Source organism: Phacochoerus africanus, chromosome 9 (genome assembly GCF_016906955.1).
Source record: "Phacochoerus africanus isolate WHEZ1 chromosome 9, ROS_Pafr_v1, whole genome shotgun sequence".
NCBI lineage: Eukaryota > Metazoa > Chordata > Mammalia > Artiodactyla > Suidae > Phacochoerus > Phacochoerus africanus.
The window spans coordinates 93,915,866-93,938,416 of record NC_062552.1 but is presented as its reverse complement, the minus strand read 5'-3'; positions in this window follow the sequence as shown (position 1 = coordinate 93,938,416).

The window sequence follows — 22,551 nt, the reverse complement described above, 5'->3', positions numbered from 1 at the left end:
ATGACAGATCCTTAACCCACTGAGCGAGGCCAGGGATTAAAACTGCATCCTCAAGGACACTATGTAGGGTTTTTTGTTTTTTGTTTTTTCCATTTTTTTGCCTTTTCTAGGGCCGCTTCCTGCGGCATATGGAGGTTCCCAGGTCCAGGGGTCCAACCGCAGCCGCCGGCCCACACCAGAGCCACAGCAACGCCAGATCCGAACCACGTCTGCAACCTACACCACAGCTCACGGCAACGTCGGATCCTTAACCCACTGAACAAGGCCAGGGAACCGAACCCACAACCTCATGGTTCCCCGTTGGACTCTTAACCACTGGGCCACGATGGGAACTCCCTATGTAGGGTTTTTAACCCTGGCTGAGCTACAATGGGAACTCCAAGTATGGACTATTTTTAAGTGGCAGGGGAGTTCCCCGTTGTGGCTCAGCAGGTTACCAACCGGACTAGCATCCCTGAGAATGAGGGTTCAATCCCAGGCCTCGCTCAGTGGATTAAGGATCTTGCATTGCTGTGGCTGGGGCATAGGCCAGCAGCTGCAGCTCCAATTGGACCCGTAGCCTGGGAATTTTCAGATGCATCAAGTGCGGCCCTAAAAAGCAAAAATAAGTGGCCGGGAAGTTCCCTTCCAGCGCAGAAGGTTAAGGATCCAACCTTGCCACAGCTGTAGTGCAGGCTGCAACTGCAGCAGGGGTTCCATCTCTGCCCTGGGAATTTCCATGTGCTCTGTATGGCAAATAAGTAAATAAATAAGTAGACAGAAACAGCATTGGAGAAGATAATTTACCTGTCCAAAGTCACTGTAGCTTGTACATGGTAGAGCAATGTGACTTCAGATTCCAAGATCTTAACCATGATTAGCGTCTTGCAGGAGGACCTGCATACCTACCAAAAATAAATTCTTTTTTTTTTTTTTTTGCCATTTCTTGGGCCGCTCTCACGGCATATGGAGGTTCCCAGGCTAGGGGTCGAATCAGGAGTTGTAGCTGCCAGCCTATGCCAGAGCCACAGCAGCGCAGGATCCAAGCTGCGTCTGCGACCTACACCACAGCTCACGGCAACGCTGGATCCTTAACCCACTGAGCAAGGGCAGGGATCGAACCCGCAACCTCATGGTTCCTAGTCGGATTCGTTAACCACTGCGCCACGACGAGAACTCCCAAAAATAAATTCTTATATAAACACTTGAAATTTTTTTTTTCACCTGATGCCAACTTACATGTTGCTCTCCAAAATATTTCAGAAGTCTCCATGGCAACATCGTAACTCCAAGGAGCTTCAGGATATTATAAGGCTGTTTATTTTTAGAGAATAAATTTTATACCAGTCTCCCCCTGCTGGTTTAGCAAAGAGATGTCTTTGAAGCCTTAGCAAAAGAAGCAGGGAATCACTGTAAGGCAGTGGTTCTGAAAGTGTGGTTCTAGATCAGCAGTGTCAACGTTTGCATACTTGTCATATTTCTGAGCCCTACCCCTAAACTTATTGGTTCAGTAACTCCGGGGGTAGGGCACCAGCAGCGTGGGATTTAACAGACTCTCCAGGATGGGGGTGTAGAGAGCAGTGAGAGGTTTGGCCAGAGCTTGACTGTCACTGAGACTGTCACACTTGGGCAGATCCTAGGAATTATCTTGGTATGTTCTTCATGCTGACCCACACATCCAACTTTTTTTCCTTACAATGTGTTCTGACTTTGATACTGGCACAGATTACCTCAGGCTCTCCTGGACTGCTGCAAAAACTTCTTGGCTCTTGAGCACCTCCTGGGGATCCCCGGACTGACCTTTCTAAAGTATTATATTAATCCTGCACGTCACTTTGACTGGTTTTTTACCACCTATAGTTGACTCAGAGGTAAATTACTTGTTCCATATTGCTATGCACCAGGGGAGTGAATAGTAGATTGTTACATTACTCTTATATTTAAAAATTAAAATTAGGAGTTCCCGTCTTGGCGCAGTGGTTAACGAATCCGACTAGGAACCATGAGGTTGCGGGTTCGATCCCTGCCCTTGCTCAGTGGGTTAAGGATCCAGCGTTGCCGTGAGCTGTGGTGTAGGTTGCAGACGCAGCTCGGATCCTGAGTTGCTGTGGCTCTGGCATAGGCCAGTGGCTACAGCTCCGATTCGACCCCTAGCCTGGGAACCTCCATATGCTGCGGGAGCGGCCCAAAGAAATTGCAAAAAGACAAAAAAAAAAATTTAAATTAGTATTACTTTCATATGTTTGAAAGATCGTATAATTCATTTTTTAAAAACCCGAAGTTCAGGGAGTTCCCGCTGTGACACAACAGAATTGACGGCTTCTTGGGAGCACTGGGACGCAGGTTCAATCCCCAGCCCACACAGTGGGTTAAGGATCCAGCGTTGCCATAGCGGTGGCTTAGGTCACAATGATGGCTCCGATCTGATCCCTGGCCCAGGAACTCCATATACCAGGGGTGGCCAAAAAACAAACAAAAAAAACACAAAACGAAACAAAGTTCAGAAGTTGCCTTGTGATTGTAGCAGGTTAAGGATCTGGCATTGTCTTTGAAGTGGCCCAGGTCATTGCTGTGATGCAGGTTCAGACCCTGGCCTGGGAACTTCCACAGGCTTCTGGGACGACCAAAAATAAATAAATAAAAACCCAGAGTTCAAATAACTGGTCTGCTTTTATTTTCAAAATAAGTCATTAAAGGTAATATTCTGAAATTACATAAAGAATTAGCTGTTTATTTTTATTTTTTTGTCTTTTTAGGGCCCCACCTGCGGTATATGGAGGTTCCCAGGCTAGGGGTTGAATCTGAGCTATAGCCACTCACCACAGCCACAGCAACTTGGGGTCCAAGCCATGTCTGTCACCTACACCACAGCTCACAGCAATGCCGGATCCTTAACCCACTGAGCAAGGCCAGGGATTGAACCTTCGTCCTCATGGATACTAGTCAGGCTCACTTCCACTGAGCCACGATGGGAACTCCAAGAATGAGTTGTTTTAGAATTTTACTTTAAAACTTACTTTAGTACTGGTTATAGCATGGCTCTAGGACCCTTCCTCAGGTCCAAACCAGCTGGTTCTGCTTTTCTTCTTCCTGCATAGGAGGACCTAGAGATTCTGTCTCTTTAATTCAGTGGCTGCTGACATACACTCTATCCCTTGATAGGTTGCTGGGAGTGTGTACTGGGGCTAGGGGGGTGGTGAGTGGGTAAGACCTGATTTCTGCATGGAGCGATTTCCATGTTGTAACTACTCTGCCACAGCTACAATTTCAATGTCACTGAACATGGGGTCAGGGCCATGACTACCATTTCAAGTTACCATTGTGATGTCACTAAGTATGGAGTTGGGAAAAGGTGCTCATTATATAGTATTTCCACCATACATATACAATCAACTTCAAGACCATAAAAAATAGTAAGAGATAGTAAAATAATTAAGCGTTAAGTTTTGAGTGTATATCATCTTTGTTTTTAATATAATTAACTTGTAAGTTTATATAATTTTTTTTTTTTTTGGTCTTTTCTAGGGCTGCTCCTGCGGCATATGGAGGTTCCCAGGCTAGGGGTCTAATCAGAACTGTAACCACCGGCCTACGCCTAGAGCCACAGCAATGCTCCATCCGAGCCACGTCTGCCACCTACACCACAGCTCCTGGCAATGCCACATCCCTAACCCATGAGTGAGGTCAGGGATCAAACCCACAACCTCATGGTTCCTAGTTGGATTTGTTAACCACTGAGCCACGACGGGAACTCCAATAATTTGATTTGTTTTGTTTTGTTTTGTTTGTTTTGTCCAATAATTTCATTTTTGATGATGGCAGTGTTTAACAACTAGCTTGCAAAATCCTTAAAATTTAACAACCTGGTTAAAAGCAGGTTCTAGCACACCGCTGTTTACTACAAACCTAAGGGAACTCAGAAAGGACTAAACTGCAAATTCTTGAAGGCAGGAACCATGACTATTTCTGCTCATTGTTTGATCCTTTCCTGAGTACAGTGTTTGGCTCATAGCAGGAGCCTGGTAAATAATAAACAAATCTTCCAGATTCTTATGAAACCCTTACTCGTGGTCCTTCAGCTATGGCTCTGACATGGTAAATGTAAATTCCCAAAGATTTCCCATGGGACTGCTGCTTTTACCTCTGAAGGGCTGAGCTCATTGACCACAACTTTAGACTCTAAACTTTAGAGCCTCTCTTTCATTTAAAAATTTTATTTCTTTATTTATGGTTGATAATTAATATGCAAAACATTGTTCTACATGCTGTTGATAAAGACAGATAATATCTCGTCACTCTCAGTGCTTATAATTCTAGCTGGGAACACAGTCAAGTCAATAATTTCAGATTAGTAAATGCTATGGAGAAAATAATGCAGGATCACGGGACAGGAGGCACAGAGGGATGTCGAGAAAAGCCTCTGCAAACTGACATTTGAGCCAAAGACCTGAATGGTGAGAAGGAGCTGCAGTAACAAGTTCTAAGAGAGGAGCCGTCCAGGCTTACAGGAACAGCAAGATCAAAGGCCCTAAACTGAAACTTTCTTGTGGGTCAAAGGATGAGCAAGAATGTCCCTGTAGCCCAAAAGTGCAGATCCAAGGGGGCAGGGTGACTTGGGTCAGATGAATAGGCTGGGGTCAGGTCTCAGAGGCAGCCTTGAATAGAATGAATTTGGGAGGAAGAATGTTTTACACAAAAGCAGGGGGTTAATGGTTCTGAATCTGCATTAGGGAGTTGGGAAGGTGTGGTCCCTTCTTTCTCGCTCTTCCATCCCGAGGCTGGGAGAATTAACATAATTAACCTAGGATTCAGTTAGGGTAAGGAAGCAAAGGCCGAGTTCTTGGGAGGGTAAAACACAGAGTCTGTTTACTGTGCAACGGTGGGGAGGGTTCCTGGGTTCAGTAGAAAGGAGGCAGTGAAGGGAACAGAGGAGGGGGTGTCAGAGTAAAGCCTTGTGTGGAGGCAGGCACCTGAGCCCCTCATATAGTCATCACTGCCCCCCCGACCGCCCCACCGCCACCACAGCAAGGCGGAATATTAACTCAGGTAGTCAGAGTAGGAGCCTGGGCTTGGATGCATTCTTTGATAGGGCCATTGATGAACATTTGTGGTTTAAGGGCTCCAGGGAGTAACATCCCCACAGGCCTTGTTTATTAATCCCTAATCCCCTGTGACTCAGTTTATGGGAGGAAAAGTTCAAAGAAACAATGAGATTTACAGGACATTTCCACCCCAGGACCCTACTGGACAAGGACTGAATAAGGCCAGTCGGTAGCTGAATAAGGCCAATGGGAGAGGACCACATCTCTCTGGATCCCACGTTGGTAACCCAACCTTAAGGAATAAAAACCCCTATAGAACAATAGAGAAAGGGGGCTCTTCTCCCCACCTCCCAGGAACCCTGGGAGCTATCTGCTTTCCTCTAATAAAAACTTTGCTTGCTTGCTCCCTGTGCGTTCCCAGAGTTCATTCTTCGACCACCGTGAATAAGAACCCAGATTCCGGTATTATCTTTCCGGCATCAACAAGACAGAGGGATTTTTTTTTTATTTGGGGCTTTGCTCAGTGATAAGTAAAAGCAGACCAGTGGCTGCCATCAAGGGCCAAATGAAATGCAGCTGTGAAATCTGTTTTAGTGTCAGTAGAGGCTGGGGCTGCAAAGGACACCAGAACACTTTGTTCTTTGTTCAGGTTCCAAACAGAAAACAAGCTTCGAGCCCTTTGTACCTACTGCTCTTTCTCTTTGGGACCTTTCGCCCTTCTCTCTCACCCCCTCCCTTCAGGTCTTCTCCTTCTTCAGCTTTCCAGGGGAAACCTTTCCAGCCCCTCCAAGCTGAGTTAGACAGTATAATACTTGCTAATACTACTGAATGATTATCCTAGATCCTGCGGAACACTTGACAAGTGTCACTTCAATCCTGCCCACAAGGCAGGGAGTGAGGTACTGTTATTAGCAACAAAGACTGGTAAGGCTAAGTCATGTGCTCAAGGTCACAGAGTAAGTAGTCAAAAGCAGGGTCCAAAACCAAATCAGATCAAGGGTGTTCATTACCCCTCCCACGGTTCACTTAATCCTCTGATTTATAATTGCCCATTTAAAATCATTTTCTCCTGGAGAGCCCTTCTTTGAGAGCTCAGATGGTGTTTTGCTCTCATGTAACACAGTGCCTGGTTACGAGGAGGGTCCAATAAATTTGTATTGAATGAATAGATATTAAATGGTATGTGTAATGTCTTTTAAAAGAAGTTATGTCTCTTTATGCTATGAAAGTTTTTGTTGTTGTTGTTGTTTTTGTCTTTTTGACTTTTCTAGGGCTGCTCCCGTGGCATATGAGGGTCCCAGGCTAGGGGTCTAATCAGAGCTGTAGCTACTGGCCTACACCACAGCCACAGCAGCGCAGGATCCGAGCCGAGTCTGCAGCCTACACTACAGCTCACGGCAACGCTGGATACTTAACCCACTGAGCAAGGCCAGGAATCGAACCCGAAACCTCTTCGTTCCTAGTCGGATTCGTTAACCACTGAGCCACGACGGGAAGTCCTATGCTATGAAATTTCTGAGGGTGGAATTACAGCTCTTCTCTGGGACAGAGAATATTGTCAGGGAGTTGGCATTCAAGCTGAGCCTCAAGGATTTTCCGAGGAGGACTCTGTAGGGTGTTTGGGCAATGGTGAGAATAGTGACCTCAGCTAAGAGTCATGAACTTGAGTGATGGAAGTAGAGGGAGAGAGTCAAATATGTGGGCACCCACCATTTGTCAGTGTTCTGGGATTTGAGGGTACAGTGACAAAGAGAGTCCAAGCTCTCCTGGAGAGAATTGTAGGTACTGATATGTGTGCTAAATAATATAAGGTGCTACAGTAGAGAGTATGTATGGGGGGAACTTCCTAAACTATTGCAGATGGGGACAGATGTTAAAAGTGTCCCGCAGCTGGAATAGATGGTACTGAGTTATTCCATTTATACAGACTAGGGAGGGAAACAGAGGAGAGATTTTAAGCCTAGATGAGGAGGGGCTTGGTGGTACTAGAGAACATATAGAATAAAGAGTCATAGAAGGGTCGTACTAGAGTTCCAAAGGGTTTGAATAGCCCACCAAAGTTGGAGATCACTTTAAACCAGAAATATCTGATCAGTAGCCATAAAAAGAACATTAAAAAAGAAACTTAAGCGAGCCTCCTGAAAAATATAGCTACCTTTGTCTCCTACCTCCCATCCCAAGGAGGGAGTTGCCTGAATAGGAAATGACTGAACTTTAACCTGAAAAAAGAATCTGGCTCGTTCCTATTAGCATCGAAAAACCCAACAGAACTTTTCATACTTTGAAGCCTGGAGCCCTAACCCCCTCTTCTTTGGTTAAGTTGGTGTATGTAGTTTTACTCTGGCTATTCAGAGAGTTACTCAATACAGAGCAATTCCCTTTTCTCCTATTAATCTGCTGTCAGTTAATTCACAAGCCCCCAATCACTTGAGCATAAAATAGCAGAATAAAAGTTGTCAATTTGGGTAGCTGTTAATAAGAACCTAGGGAGTTCCCATTGTGGCTCAGGGGAAATGAATCTGACTAGTATCCATGAGGACACAGGTTCAATCCCTGGCTTTGCTCCGTGGGTCAAGGATTTGGAGTTGCCATGAGCTGTGGTGTAGTTTGCAGACGTGGTTTGGATCCCGCATTGTTGTGGCTGTGGGTTAGGCTGGTAGCTGCAGCTCCAATTTGAGCCCTAGCCTGGGAACTTCCATATGCTGTGAGTGTGGCCCTAAAAAGATGAAAGGAAAAAAGGGAGAAAGGGAGAAAGAAAGAAAAAGAAAGAAAGAAAGAAAGAAAAGAAAGAAAGAAAGAAAGAAGAAGGAAGGAAGGAAGGAAGGAAGGAAGGAAGGAAGAAAGAAAGAGAGAGAGAGAGAGGGAGGGAGGAAGGAAGGAAGGAAGAAAGAAAGAAAAAGAAAACCTAGGAAACTTTTTTAGAAAGGCTCAAGTCCATCCTGGGCATATATCTGGACAAACTTTCATTCAAAAAGATACATGCACCCCATGTTCATTGCAGCACTAATCACAACAGCCAAGAAATGGAAACAACCTAAATGTCCATCAACAGATGAATAAGAAGATGTGCTATGGGAGTTCCCATTGTGGCTCAGTAGTGACGAATCCAACTAGTATGCATGAGGATGGGGGTTCGATCCCTGGCCTCACTTAGTGAGTTAAGGATCTGGTATTGCTCTGGGCTGTGGTGTAAGTTGCATAAGTGGCTTGGATCTGACGTTGCTGTGGCTGTGACTGGCAGGTACAGCTCCAATTTGGTTTTTTTTATGATTTTAATTTTTTCCATTATAGTTGATTTACTACATCTGTGATTTGACTTTAGCTTGGGAACCTCCATATGCTGCAGATGCGGCCCTAAAAAGCAAAAAAAAAAAAAAAAAAGAAGAAGAAGAAGAAAATGTGGTGTACATATGTACAATGGAATACTACTCAGGCACAAAAAGAATGAAATAATGCCATTTGCAACAACATGGATGAACCTATAGTTTATCACACTGAGTGAAGTCAGAAAGAGAAAGACAAATACCACATGACAGCACTTAAATGCGGAATCTAAAACATGGCACAAATGAACGCATCTACAAAATAGAAACAGATTCAGATACATAGAGAACAGACTTGTGGTTGCCAAGGGGGAAAGAAGTGGGATGGACTGGCAGTTTGGGGTTGATAGATGCAAACTATTACATTCAGAATAGATAAGCAATGAGGTCCTACTGTATCCAGTCTCATGGGATAGACCAGGATGGAAGATAATATGAGAAAAAGAATATGCCTGGATCACCATGCTGCGCAGAAGAAATTGACACTGTAAATCAACTATACTCTAATTTTAATACTGTAAATCAACTATACTCTTATTTTATTTTTGTCTTTTCTAGGGCCACTCCTGTGGCATAGGGAGGTTCCCAGACTAGGGGTCCAATAGAAGCTGAAGCTGCCAGACCACACCAGAGCCACAGCAATGCCAGATCCAAGCCGCGTCTGCGACCTACACCACAGCTCATGGCAACGCCGGATGCTTAACCCACTGAGCAAGGCCAGGGATTGAACCCACAACCTCATGGTTCCTAGTTGGATTCGTTAACCACCGAGCCACGATGGAAACTCCAACTACACTCTAATTTTAAAAAAGGCTCAAGTCCATATCCTCCCTCCCCTACCACCTGCCCATTATTTACCAGGGAGGGACACAGGCAACAGAGTTTCAGAAGTTCCCGGGTGGTTCCAACAGACAGTAAGGGTTGAATCCAGTAAAAAAGAATCCAGTATTAAGAGTTACATTTTTCAGGAGTTCCCATGTGGTGCAGTGGGTTAACCTGTCACTGCAGTGGCCCAAGTCACTGCTGCAACACGGGTTTGATCCCTGGACCAGGGATTTTCGCATGTCTCAGGCACAGCCAAAACAAAAAACAAAAAAAACTCTTTCAATGCTTCCCAAATTTTAATGTTCAAGCAAATCACCTGAGGATCTTCTTAAGCTCAGATTCTGAGTCTATACGTCTGTGGTGAGACACAAGAATCTGCATTTCTAACAAGCTCCTAGGTGATGCCCATGCTGCTTAGCTATCTACCACTTTTTTTTTTTTGTCTTTTTGCCTTTTCTAGGGCCATTCCTGTGGCACATGGAGGTTCCCAGGCCAAGGGTCCCGTCGGAGCTGTAGCCACCGGCCTACACCAGAGCCACAGCAAGGCGAGATCCGAGCAGCGTCTGCGATCTACACCACAGCTCATGGCAACATCGGATCCTTAATCCACTGAGCAAGGCCAGGGATCGAACCCGCAACCTCATGGTTCCTAGTCAGATTCGTTAACCACTGTGCCACGAAGGGAACTCCTCTACTACACTTTGAATAGTAATACTTGCTTTAGCTAGGGCTCTTTCACCTTTCCTTTTAAATTCTTTCTTTTTTTTTTTTGTCTTTTTGGGGCCGCACCTGCAGTTTTCCAGGCTAGGGGTCAAATTGGAGCTGTAGCCGTTGGCCTATGCCCCAGCCACAGTAACACCAGATCCAAGCCACATCTGTGACCTACACCACAGCTCATGGCCATACCAGATCCTTAACCCACTGAGCAAGGCTAGGGATCGAACCTGTGTCCTCGTGGATGCTAGTCAGATTCGTTTCCGTTTTAAATCTTCAGAATCATTTTCACGTGAAGGTAACATTTCCTAGGCCACACAGATGTGGCTGGATCAAAATCACTTCAAGAAGTCATTGCAACCAATCACTTGAAATTGAGCTGAGAATGTCATTGTTTAACTGAACCTATTTCTCAAACCTATGTCCGGGAAACCAGATCCATCATTTTAACTAAACTTTCCCATCTTTCGTTTATTTAATTTAAAAGCTTTAGTGTAAAAGTTATAAAACGTCCTGGTGTTATAAGGGAAGAAAAAACTTCCACAAAAAAAGCCAGGTGTGTTCTTTGATTTAAAATGAAACTTTTAAACGTTACTATCCTAAAATGCCACAAGATGGCGATGTGACTCCAAACAAAAACAAAAACAAAACTGCTTCCTGTGTTTTATCTGTTTCCATAGTTTTCCTTCTATTTCTGTGTCGGTTTTTCCTTTCTTCTCTAGTTGTCTATTTTTTTCCACTGCCATTCTTTCTTATTTGAAATTGTTATTAGTTATTTTCACCAGGTAGAAAAATAACAGGGTGATATGAAATAAATTACGGTAGAGTAACAGGCTGGAACACTATGTAGTTATTTCAAATGTATTTAAAAAACCTATAGAAATATGGAAAATGTTTGCCAAAACATTAATTTCTATTGTTAAATGAATTACATTGGGGCAATTCTAATACCCTAGCTGCCTATATAAACAAATGGAACCTATAAATGCCTCAAGGTTAAGAAATCTAAACCTGGAGTTCCTGTCGTGGCGCAGTGGTTAACGAATCCGACTAGGAACCATGAAGTTGCGGGTTCGATCCCTGCCCTTGCTCAGTGGGTTAAGGATCCGGCGTTGCCGTGAGCTGTGGTGTAGGTTGCTGACGCGGCTCGGATCCAGTGTTGCTGTGGCTCTGGCGTAGGCCGGTGGCTGCAGCTCCGATTCAACCCCTAGCCTGGGAACCTCCATATGCCGCGGGAGCGGCCCAAGAAATAGTAAAAAAAAAAAAAAAAAATGCTATTAAAAAAAAAGAAATCTAAACCTAAGGATATTAAATGTTTCTGCACAGCAAAGGAAACCCTAAATAAAATGAAAAGACAACTCACAGAATGGGAGAAAATATTTGCAAATGAATCAACTGATAAGGGATTAATCTCCAAAATTTATAAACACCTCCCACCGCTCAATACCAAAAAAACAAACAACCCCATCAAAACATGGGCAGAAGATCTAAACAGACAATTCTCCAAAGAAGACATACAAATGGCCAAAAAACACATGCAAAGATGTTCAACATCACTCATTAATAGAGAAATGCAAATCAAAACCACTATGAGGTACACCAGCCAGAATGGCCATCATCAAAAAGTCTACAAACAGGGAGTTCCCGTCGTGGCGCAGTGGTTAACAAATCCGACTAGGAACCATGAGGTTGCGGGTTCGGTCCCTGCCCTTGCTCAGTGGGTTAAGGATCCGGCGTTGCCGTGAGCTGTGGTGTAGGTTGCAGACGCGGCTCGGATCCCGCGTTGCTGTGGCTCTGGCGTAGGCTGGTGGCTACAGCTCCGATTAGACCCCTAGCCTGGGAACCTCCATATGCCACGGGAGCGGCCCAGGAAATGCCAAAAAGACAAAAAAAAAAAAAAGTCTACAAACAGTAAGTGCTGGAGAGGGTGTGGAGAAAAAGGAACCCCAGTACACTGTTGGTGGGAATGTAAATTGGTGCAACCACTGTGGAAAACAGTATGGAGATTCCTTAGAAAACTAAACATAGAACTACCATTTGACCCAGCAATCCCACTCCTGGGCATCTATCCAGAGAAAACCATGACTCGCAAAGACACATGTACTCTGATGTTCGTTGCAGCACTATTTACAATAGCCAAGACATGGAAACAACCTAGATGTCCATCGACAGAGGAGTGGATCAAGAAGATGTGGCACATATACACAATGGAATATTACTCAGCCATTAAAAGGAACGAAATACCAGCATTTTTAGCAACATGGATGGACCTAGAAATTATCATGCTAAGTGAAGTCAGTGAGATGATGAGACACCAACATCAAATACTATCACTTACATGTGGAATCTGAAAAAAGGACACAATGAACTTTGCAGAACAGATTCTGACCCACAGACTTTGAAAAATTTATGGTTTCCAAAGGAGACAAGGGGGTGAGGGGATGCACTGCGGGTGTGGGATGGAAATCCTATAAAGTTGGATTGTGATGATCATTGTACAACTATAAATATAATAAATTCATTGAGTAATAAATAAATAAATAAAATAAAATAAAAATAAACCTAAGGATAACCAATCACAAATGGCCAACCAGGCTTTCAAATAATGCAGCCTTGGCGTTCCCTTCGTGGCGCAGAGGAAACAATCCAACTAGGAGCCATGAGGTTGCAGGTTCCATCCCTGGCCTCCCTCAGTGGGTTAAGGATCTGGTGTTACCACTATGCTGTGGTGTAGGTCACAGACTTAGCTTGGATCTGGCGTTGCTGTGGCTATGGCATAGGCTGGCAGCTGTAGCTCTGCTTAGACACCTAGCCTGGGAAGCTCCATATGCCATGGGTGCAGCCCTAAAAACACAAAGACAAAGAAAAAAAAAAAAGAAAGAAAAAGAAAAAATCAAATAATGCAGCCTTACTCTATAGCTGATCAAATAATTTCCTTGCTTTGTTTCCACCTTTTCTCTATAAGAATCCTTCCCCTAGCTCTTGTCAATGGAGTGACTCCTACCCACGGCCAGTTTGGTGCTGCCTTATTTGAAATGATTTTTTTTTCTCAAATACACTGTTAAAAAATTTAAATGCCTCAGTTTACATTTTAACACAACAAAATGGTGTGATACTATCACTACAATAATTTTTTTAAATGCAAAAACTAAGAATGATGAAAAATAATATGTAAAACTAAAAGGTTTTAAGATTCGTGTAATTTTTTTCCTCTCTTGCAATTTTTTTTCTTTTTCTTTTTCTTTTTTTGAAATGAGAGTTGCAACATTTATTTCAGGTTCTCTTTTGGATTTGCTTTTGTTTGTTTGTTTTGCTTTTTAGGGCCCCACCATCTGGACGTCCCCCCTCTAGGGGTTGAATTGGAGCTGTGGCCACTTACCTACGCCACAGCCACAACAACGCCAGATGGGAGCTAAATCTATGACCTACACCACAGTTCACGGCAACACTGGATCTTTAACTGCTGATCAAGGCCAGGGATTGAACCTGCATCCTCATGGATATTAGTCAGGTTTGAAACACACTGAGCCATGACAGGAAATATCACTCTTGGGTTTTTGGGGTTGGGTTTTTTTGGGGGGTTTTTTTTCCTATTTTTTTTTCTTTTTTGCCACACAGGCAGTATGTGGAAATTTTGGGGTCAGGGATCGAACCCATGCCACACAGCAGCGACCAGAACCACGGCAGTGAGAACACAGGACCCTTAACTGGCTAGGCCATCAGAGGACTCCTGCAAACTTTTTATATTACATTGTCTTTTCAACAGTAAAAACATTAAAACAAAAGGACTCAGATACTTGGGAAATTAAGATCTTGTTTAGGTCACAGGATTATGGATGTATTTTCTTTTTCTTTTTTTGGCCACACCCATGGCATGAAAAAGTTCCTGGGCCAGGGACTGAACCCAAGCCACAGCAGTGATAACATGGGATCCTTGACTGCTAGGTCACCAGGGAACTCCTGGATGTATTTTCTATTATGAAATTTCAATTTGATGGTTCTGGGAAAATAATAAATATATCTTATTAAAAATGGATGGGTAACACAATTCTTAAAATATATAAGAGTATCAAAAAATCAAATACCAGGAGTTCCCGTCGTGGCACAGTGGTTAACGAGTCTGGCTGGGAACCATAAGGTTGTGGGTTCGATCCCTGCCCTTGCTCAGTGGGTTAAGGATCCGGCCTTGCCGTGAGCTGTGGTATATGTTGCAGACTCGGCTCAGATCCTGCGTTGCTGTGGCTCTGGCATAGGCTGGTGGCTACAGCTCCGATTAGACTCCTAGCCTGGGAACCTCCATATGCCGCAGGAGCGGCCCTAGAAAAAGCAAAAAGACAAAAAAAAAAAATCAAATAACAGAGTTCCCATTATGGCTCAGCCATTAACGAACCCCACTAGCATTCATGAGAACATAGGTTTGATCCAGGGTTGCCGAGAGCTGTGGTGTAGGTCAAAGACGTGGCTCAGATCTGATGTTGCTGTGGCTGTGGTGTAGGCCAGCAGCTACAGCTCCAATTGGACCCCCAGCCTGGGAACCTCCACATGCCACAGGTGTAGCCCTAAAAAGATAAAAAGACAAAAAAAAAAAAATCAAATACCTAGGGAGTTACCTGGTAGCCTAGAGGTTAAGAACTCAACATTTTCACTGCTATGGCTCAGGGCAATGCTGTGGCTTAGGTTCGAACACCAGCCCAGGAACTTCTGCATGCCATGGGTGCAACCAAAACACACACACACACACACACATTAAATATCTAGAAATAAGTCTAATGAAAGAGGTACAAGATAACTTGCAGAAGATTGCTGAGAGAAATTAGACAAGGGAGTTCCCGTCGTGGCGCAGTGGTTAACGAATCCGACTAGGAACCATGAGGTTGCGGGTTCGGTCCCTGCCCTTGCTCAGTGGGTTAACGATCCGGCGTTGCTGTGAGCTGTGGTGTAGGTTGCAGACGCGGCTCGGATCCCACGGTGCTGTGGCTCTGGCGTAGGCCGGTGGCTACGGCTCCAATTCGACCCCTAGCCTGGGAACCTCCATATGCCAAGGGAGCGGCCCAAGAAATACCAAAAAAAAAAAAGACCAAAAAAAAAAAAGAAATTAGAGAAGACCTAAAAAAAACGAGACACAGATAAGGTTAATGGGCTGGAAGATTCAATATTAATAAGACGTCTAAAATATGGAGTTCCTGTTGTCGCTCAGCAGGTTAAGATCCTACTGGTATCCCTGAGGATGCAGTTTCAATCCCTGGCTTCGTTCAGTAGGTTAAAGGATCTGGCGTTGTTGCAAGCTATGGCGCAGGTCATGGATATGGCTTAGCTCTGGGGTTGCTGTGGGCAGCAACTGCAGCTCTGATTTGATCCCTAGCCTGGGAACATACATAGGCCGCTGGTGTGGCCCTAATAAGACAAAAAAAAGATAAAATAAAATAAATAAGCTACTAGAATATATTGTGCAGTACAGAGAATACAGCCAATACTTTAAAATAACTATATTTTTATTATTTTTTAATTTTAATTTTTGTCTTTTTAGGGCCACTCCTGCAGCATATGGAAGTTCCTAGGCTAGGGATCAAATTGGAACAGTGGCTGCTGGTCTACCCACAGCCACAGCAATGCAGGATCAGAGCCGCATCTGTGACCTACACCACAGCTCACGACAATGCTGGATTCTTAATCTAGTGAATGAGGCCAAGGATTGAACCTGCATCCTCATGGATACTAGTCGGGTTTGTTACCGCTGAACCAGGATGGAAACTCCTAAAATAACTATAAATTGAGCATAATCTTTAAAAATTCTGAATTACTTCGTTGTACACCTGAAACTTATATATTGTAAATCAACCATACCTCAGTTTAAAAAATATTCAATTCTCTCTAAAGCGGTTGATTCAATGCAATCCAAGCAGGATTTCTGGTGAAAACACAAAAACCTAGAATAGCCAAAACAATCTTGAGGTAAAAGATCAAAGTTGGAAGACTTAATATCATGAAAAACCACAACCTACTATAAAGTCATGATGTTGATGTTGACACAGGAAAGACAAAAGAGAACAGGGTATAATAGAGTCTGGAAACAGACCGAAGCAAATGCGGTAACTTGATTTACAACAAGTCAGTGGGGAAAGGAGAGTCTTTTCAACAAGTACGGCAGAAAAAAAGAGCCTTGATCATTTACTTCATATTAAATAAAAAGTAATTCAAAATGGATCATAAGCATAAATATGAAAGGTAAAATAATAAAACTTCTAGAAAAAAAGGAATAGAATATTTGCATGAACGTGAGGCAAAGTTTCTTAAATGGAACATAAAACAGCACTAACCATAAAAGAATATATTGCTAACTTAGACTTCATTAAAATTAAAACCTAAAAAAAAAAAAAGGGAAGGAGTTCCTGTCATGGCACAGCGGAAACGAATCTGACTAGGAACCATGAGGTTGCAGGTTCCATCCCTGGACTCACTCAGTGGGTTAAGGATCCAGCGTTGCCATGAGCTGTGGTGTAGGTCACAAACACAGCTCAGATCTGGCGTGGCTGTGCCTGTGGTGTAAACCGGTGGCTGTGGCTCTGATTAGATCCCTAGCCTGAGAACCTTCATATACCACGGGTGCGGCCCTAAAAAAAAAAAAAAATTAAAACCTCAGGATCTCCTGTTGCGGCTCATTGGTAACGAACCCGACTAGTATCCATGAGGACACAGGTTTGATCCCTGGCCTTGCTCAGTGGGTTAAGCATCTGGTGTTGCTGTGAGCTGTGGTGTAGGTCACAAATAAGGCTTGAATCCCAAGTTGCTGTGCCTGTGGTGTAGCAGTCATAGCTCTGATTCAATCCCTAGCCTGGGAACTTCCGTATGCTGAGGGTGTGACCCTAAAAAAAAAAAAGACAAAAAAAGTAAAACCTCTGTTTGTTAAATTGGAAGAATCAATATTATTAAAATGACTATACTACCCAAGGCAGTCTACAGATTCACTGTAATCCCTATCACATTGTCAATGACATCTTCACAAAACTAGAACAAAATATTTTAAAATTTGTACGGAAACAAAAAAGACCCTGAATAGCCAAAGAACATTTAAAAAGAAAAACAGAACTAGAGGACTCAGGCTTCCTGACTTCACACTATATAATAAAGCTACATACAATATCAAAACAGTATGGTAACTGGCACAAAAAAAAACTGAAACGTATATCAGTGGAATAGGATAAAAAAGTCCAGAAATAAACCCAAGTACCTACGGTCAACTAATCTGTAGGAAAGGAGGCAAGAACATACAGTGGGGGAAAGAGAATCTCTTTAATAAGTGGTATTGGGGAAACTGGACAGCTACATGTAAAAGAATGAAATTAGAACATTCTCTAACACTATACACAAAAATAAACTCAAAATGGAATAAAGCCATAAATGTAAGGCCAGATACTATAAAACCCCTAGAGGAAAACATAGACCAAACACACTTTTGACAGAAATCACAGCAATATCTTGTTTGATCCACTTCCTAGAATAATGACAATAAAAACAAAAATAGGAGTTCTCGTCGTGGCTCAGTGGTTAATGAAACTGACTAGGAACCATGAGGTTGCAGGTTCGATCCCTGGCCTTGCTCAGTGGGTTAAGGATCCAGCGTTGCCGTGAGCTGTGGTGTAGGTCACAGACGAGGCTCGGATCCCGAGTTGCTGTGGCTCTGGCATAGGCCGGTGGCGGCAGCTCCGATTAGACCCCTAGCCTGGGAACCTCCATATGCCGCAAGAGTGGCCCAAGAAATGGCAAAAAGTAAAAAATAAATAAATAAATAAATAAAAATAAATATAAATATAAAAACAAAAATAAACCAATGGGACCTAATTAAACTTAAAAGTTTTTGCACACCAAAGGAAACCATTAAAAAAAAAAAAACCCAAAACCAAAAAGACAACCCACAGAATGGGAGAAAATCTTTACAAACAAAGCAACCGTGAAGGGATTAATCTCCAAAATATACAAACATCTTATAGAGATTTATATGAATAAAAAACTAATCAAAAAGTGAGTACAAGATCTGAATAGACATTTCTCCAAAGAAGACATACAGATGGCCAAAAAGCACATGAAAAGATGCTCAACACTAATTATTAGAGAAATGCAAGTCAAAACTATACTGAGGTAAGACCTCATATCAATCAAAATGACATCATCAAATGTTTACAAGTAATAAATGCTGGAGTGGCTGTGGAGAAAAGGGAACACTTCTACACTGTTTATGGGGATGTAAATTGGTGCAATCACTATGGAGGACATTATGGAGGTTCCACTGGTGGCTCAGTGGAAATGAATCTGACTAGCATCCATGAGGACGTGGGTTCAATCCCTGGCCTTGCTCAGTGGATTGAGGATCTGGCATTGCCGTGAGCTGTAGTGTATGCTGCAGACACGGCTCAGATCTGGCATTGCTGTGGCTTGGTATAGGCCAGTGGCTACAGCTCTGATTCGACCCCTGGACTGGAAACCTCTATGCCCCAGGTGCATCCCTAAAAAGACAAAAAACAAAAACAAACAAACAAACAAAAACAACCTAAATATAGAATGACCATATCATCCAGCAATCCCACTCCTGGGCGTATATACAGAGAAAACTCTAATTCAAAAAGATACATGCACCCCAATGTTCATGGCAGCACTATTTATGATAGCCAAGACATAGAAGCAACCTAAATGTCCATCAGCAGAGGAATGGATAAAGAAGAGGCAGTACATATATATATAATGGAATGTTATTCAGCTATAAAAAAGGAATGAAATAATGCCATTTGCAACAACATGGATATACCTAGAGATCATCATACTGAGTGAAGTAAGTCAGAGAAAGGCAAATATATGAAATCACTTATATGTGGAATCTAATAAAAATGGTACAAAAGAACTTATTTAAAAAATAGGAACAGAGTTGCAGATTTCAAAACCAATCTTACGCTTATCATAGGTGAAATTGTTGGGGGGAGGGAATAATTGGGAGAATGGGAATAATTTATACACACTACTGTAAAAATAGATGATTAATAACCTATAGCACAGGAAAATGTACTCAATAGTTTATAATAACCTATATGGGAAAAAAGAGTGGATATATTTATATGTATACCTGATTCACTTTTCTGAACACCTGAAACTAATACAACATTGTAAATCAACTATATTCCAATAGAGTTAAATTTTAAAAAAAGATATCATTAAGACTATGAAAAGGTAGGGAGTTCCCATTGTGGCTCAGCAGGTTAAGAACCTGAATTAGTGTCCATGAGGATGTGGGTTTGATCCCTGGCCTTGCTCACTGTGTTAAGGATCCAGCATTGCTGCAAGCTGTTGTGTAGTTCACAGATGCGGATCAGATGCAATGTTGCCATGGCTGTGGTGTAGGCTTGCAGCTGCAACTCCAATTTAACCCCTAGCCTGGGAACTTCCATATGCCACAGGTTCAGTTGTAAAAATAGAAAGAAAGAAAGAAGGAAGGAAGGAAGGAAGGAAGGAAGGAAGGAAGGAAGGAAGGAAAGAAGGAAAGAAAGAAAGAAAGAAGAAAGAAAAGAAAGAAAGAAAGAAAGAAAGAAAGAAAGAAAAGAAAGAAAGAAAGAAAGAAAGGAAAGGAAGAAAAGGAAGAAAAGGAGAGAGAGAGGAAGGGAAGGAAGGAAGAAAAAGTAAGGCACAGACTACATTTTACTGCATGAATGATAACACCTCAATTAAAAAAAATAGTTTAAACGGACAGATAAAAATTCTCCTCTGAAAGTTAGGGTAGACATAACTTTCCTTATCCTTCCTATTAAGAACAGCTAAAATCCTTGAATATTTTATATAAAACAATAAAAAGAAGACTCCGAAATGCGGGAAGAAGGAAGCCTTTCAGAGGCTAGGCTAGGGACCCTGGAAGGACACAGTGCATTCACTGGGTTTTCTTTTTGCCTCGTCTATCTCAGACCACCTGCTGGAGAAGATGGCAACTGGGAAAATAGCCAATAGAAACCCACACTCTCTAGCCAAAAGCCCATGTAAAGAGCAGCCTAGCAACACTGCAAACTTTCAGACAATAACTACTTTACTCTGGCTAAATGCTACAGAAAAAAACATCAGGCCCATCATTACCCCTAAGGCTGATTGAGAGACCTAGACTTCCACCTTCACCAGGCTGTAGAGAGGAGCCCCACCCTGCTGCTGGGGTGAAATCAGAGACGGCTGAATAGTAATAGCTTCCCCTAATGCCACCAGGGGTCAATGAAGGCCAAGTGGGGAACTTGGACTCCTGCCTCTACCTTGCAGTAATATGGTAATGCTTCTCTTCCTCTGCTGGAGCAGTGTCAGTATGCTACCAGCCTGGGCCCCTGGACTCTAATCAATAAATGTTGATGAGAGACTAGATAAGAATTTCAGGCAAGTCTTTACTGGGATTCATGCTGCAGCATGAGGGAGTTGAGAACAAGAGTCACGTGCCCAGGCTCTTTCCATGAGGGGAGATTCTTGGGTCCTTAAAACGGGTGACAATAGGGGCAGGTAGGTGGGTTGGGCATGAGACATAGCTTAGGTGGTCTGTGTGCAGGGATTGTGCACAGTGATTTTTGCTCCCAGCACCTCAGAAATCAAAGTTGGTTTTGTGGCCTGTTTGTATCTTATTTTTCTTAATTGTCCCAACTGCCCATATGTGGAATTATGTTTAGTCTCTTATAGTTTCTTTGTATCCTGTTGCATGAGGGGATATTTGTCCAGGTACAAGCACTCCAGTGAAGGGTACCAGGTTCCAGGTCTCAGCTTATCTGAAATGAAGGGCTGCTATAACAAAATATTTAAATAAAGATCGAAAATCTCCTAATATGATAAGTGCTCAGGTTTCAATAAAAAATCATTCATCAGGAGTTCCTGTTGTGGTTCATCAGTAACAAATCCAACTAGTATCCATGAGGTTGTGGGTTCAATCCCTGGCCTCACTCAGTGGGTTAAGAATCTGGTGTTGCCATAAGCTGTGGTATATGTTGCAGATGTGGCGTGGATCCTGCATTGCTATGGCTGTGGCATAGGCCAGCAGCTACCATCCTGATTTGACCCCTAGCCTGGGAACCTCCATATGCTGCATGTGCAGTTCTAAAAAGAAAAAAAAAAAATCATTCATCAGAAAAATCTCAACTGGAATAACCATAGACAATTCACATATGCCAATAGCAGAATGGTGTAGTTGTTAGAATTATCTGACAAGGATTTTAAGCAGCCATCATAAAAATGCTTCAACAAACAATTACAAACACACTTCAAACAAGTGAAAAATTTGGTCTCAGTACAGAATAGAAGGTATCAAAGAAGAACCAAATGTAAATTTTAGAACTAAAAAATAAAATACCTAAAATTTAAAACTCGGAGTTCCTGTCGTGGCTCCGTGGTTAACGAATCCGACTAGGAACCATGAGGTTGTGGATTCGATCCCTGGCCTTGATCAGTGGTGTTGCCATGAGCTGTGGTGTTGGTTGAAGACGTGGCTCAGATCTGGCGTTGCTGTGGCTCTAGTGTAGGCCGGTGGCTACAGCTCCGATTAGATCCCTAGCCTGGAAACCTCCATATGCCGTGGGTGTGGCCTAGAAAATACAAAAAGACAAAAATAAATAAATAAATTAATTAATTAAATTAAAAACTCAATGTATGGGCTCAACAACAAAATAGAGACAGGAAAGAATCAGTGAACTTGAAGATAGAATAGAATTCACTCAATCTGACTGACGGTGAGAAAAAAAATACTGGAGAAAAGCTAAGAAAAGGGCTTTAGGGACCTTAGAAATATAACAAACAGATCTAAAAATTATGTCATTTGATCAGAAGGAGAAGCGAAAGAAGGCGAGGCTGAAAAAAACATGTGAAGAAATAATGGCTGAAAATTTCCTCAATTTGGTAAGACCTAAACTTGGGGATTCAAGAAGATGAGCAAACACAAAATAAGATTAACCCAAAGAAATTCGTGCCAATATATATCATAGTCAAACATTTGAAAACTAAAGACAGAGAAAAAACCTTGAGAGCAGTGGTGGAGAAAAAACACTTTACCTAAGGGGGAAAAAAAATTCAAATGACAGACATTCTCCATCAGAAACCATGGAGACCAGAGGAGTGACACAGTATTTTCCAAGTTCTGAAATAAAACTGTCATCTCAGAATTCTATATCCCATGAAAATATCTCCCAGGAATGAAGGGGAAATCAAGACATCTTCAGATGAAGGAAAACTAAGAGAATTTGTCACAAACAGATCAACCTTAAAAAAATGGGTAAAGGATGTTGTCTGAGCAGAAAGAAAATGCTAAAAGGAGGAATCTTGGAGCATCAAGGAAGGAAGAAAACAATTCGAAAGAGCAAAAATATGAATAAACACAATAGACTTTCTTTCTCCTGAGTTTTCTTTCTTTTTTTTTTTTTTTTTTGTCTTTTCTGGGGCCACTCCCACAGCATATGGAGGTTCCCAGGCTAAGGGTCGAATCAGAGCTGTAGCTGCCGGCCTATGCCACAGCCACAGTAACATGGGATCTGAGCTGCGTCTATGACCTACACCACAGCTCATGGCAACGCTTGCATCTATGACCTACACCACAGCTCATGGCAACGCTAGATCCTTAACCCACTGAGCAAGGCCAGGGATCAAACCCGAAACCTCATGGTTCCTAGTCGGATTTG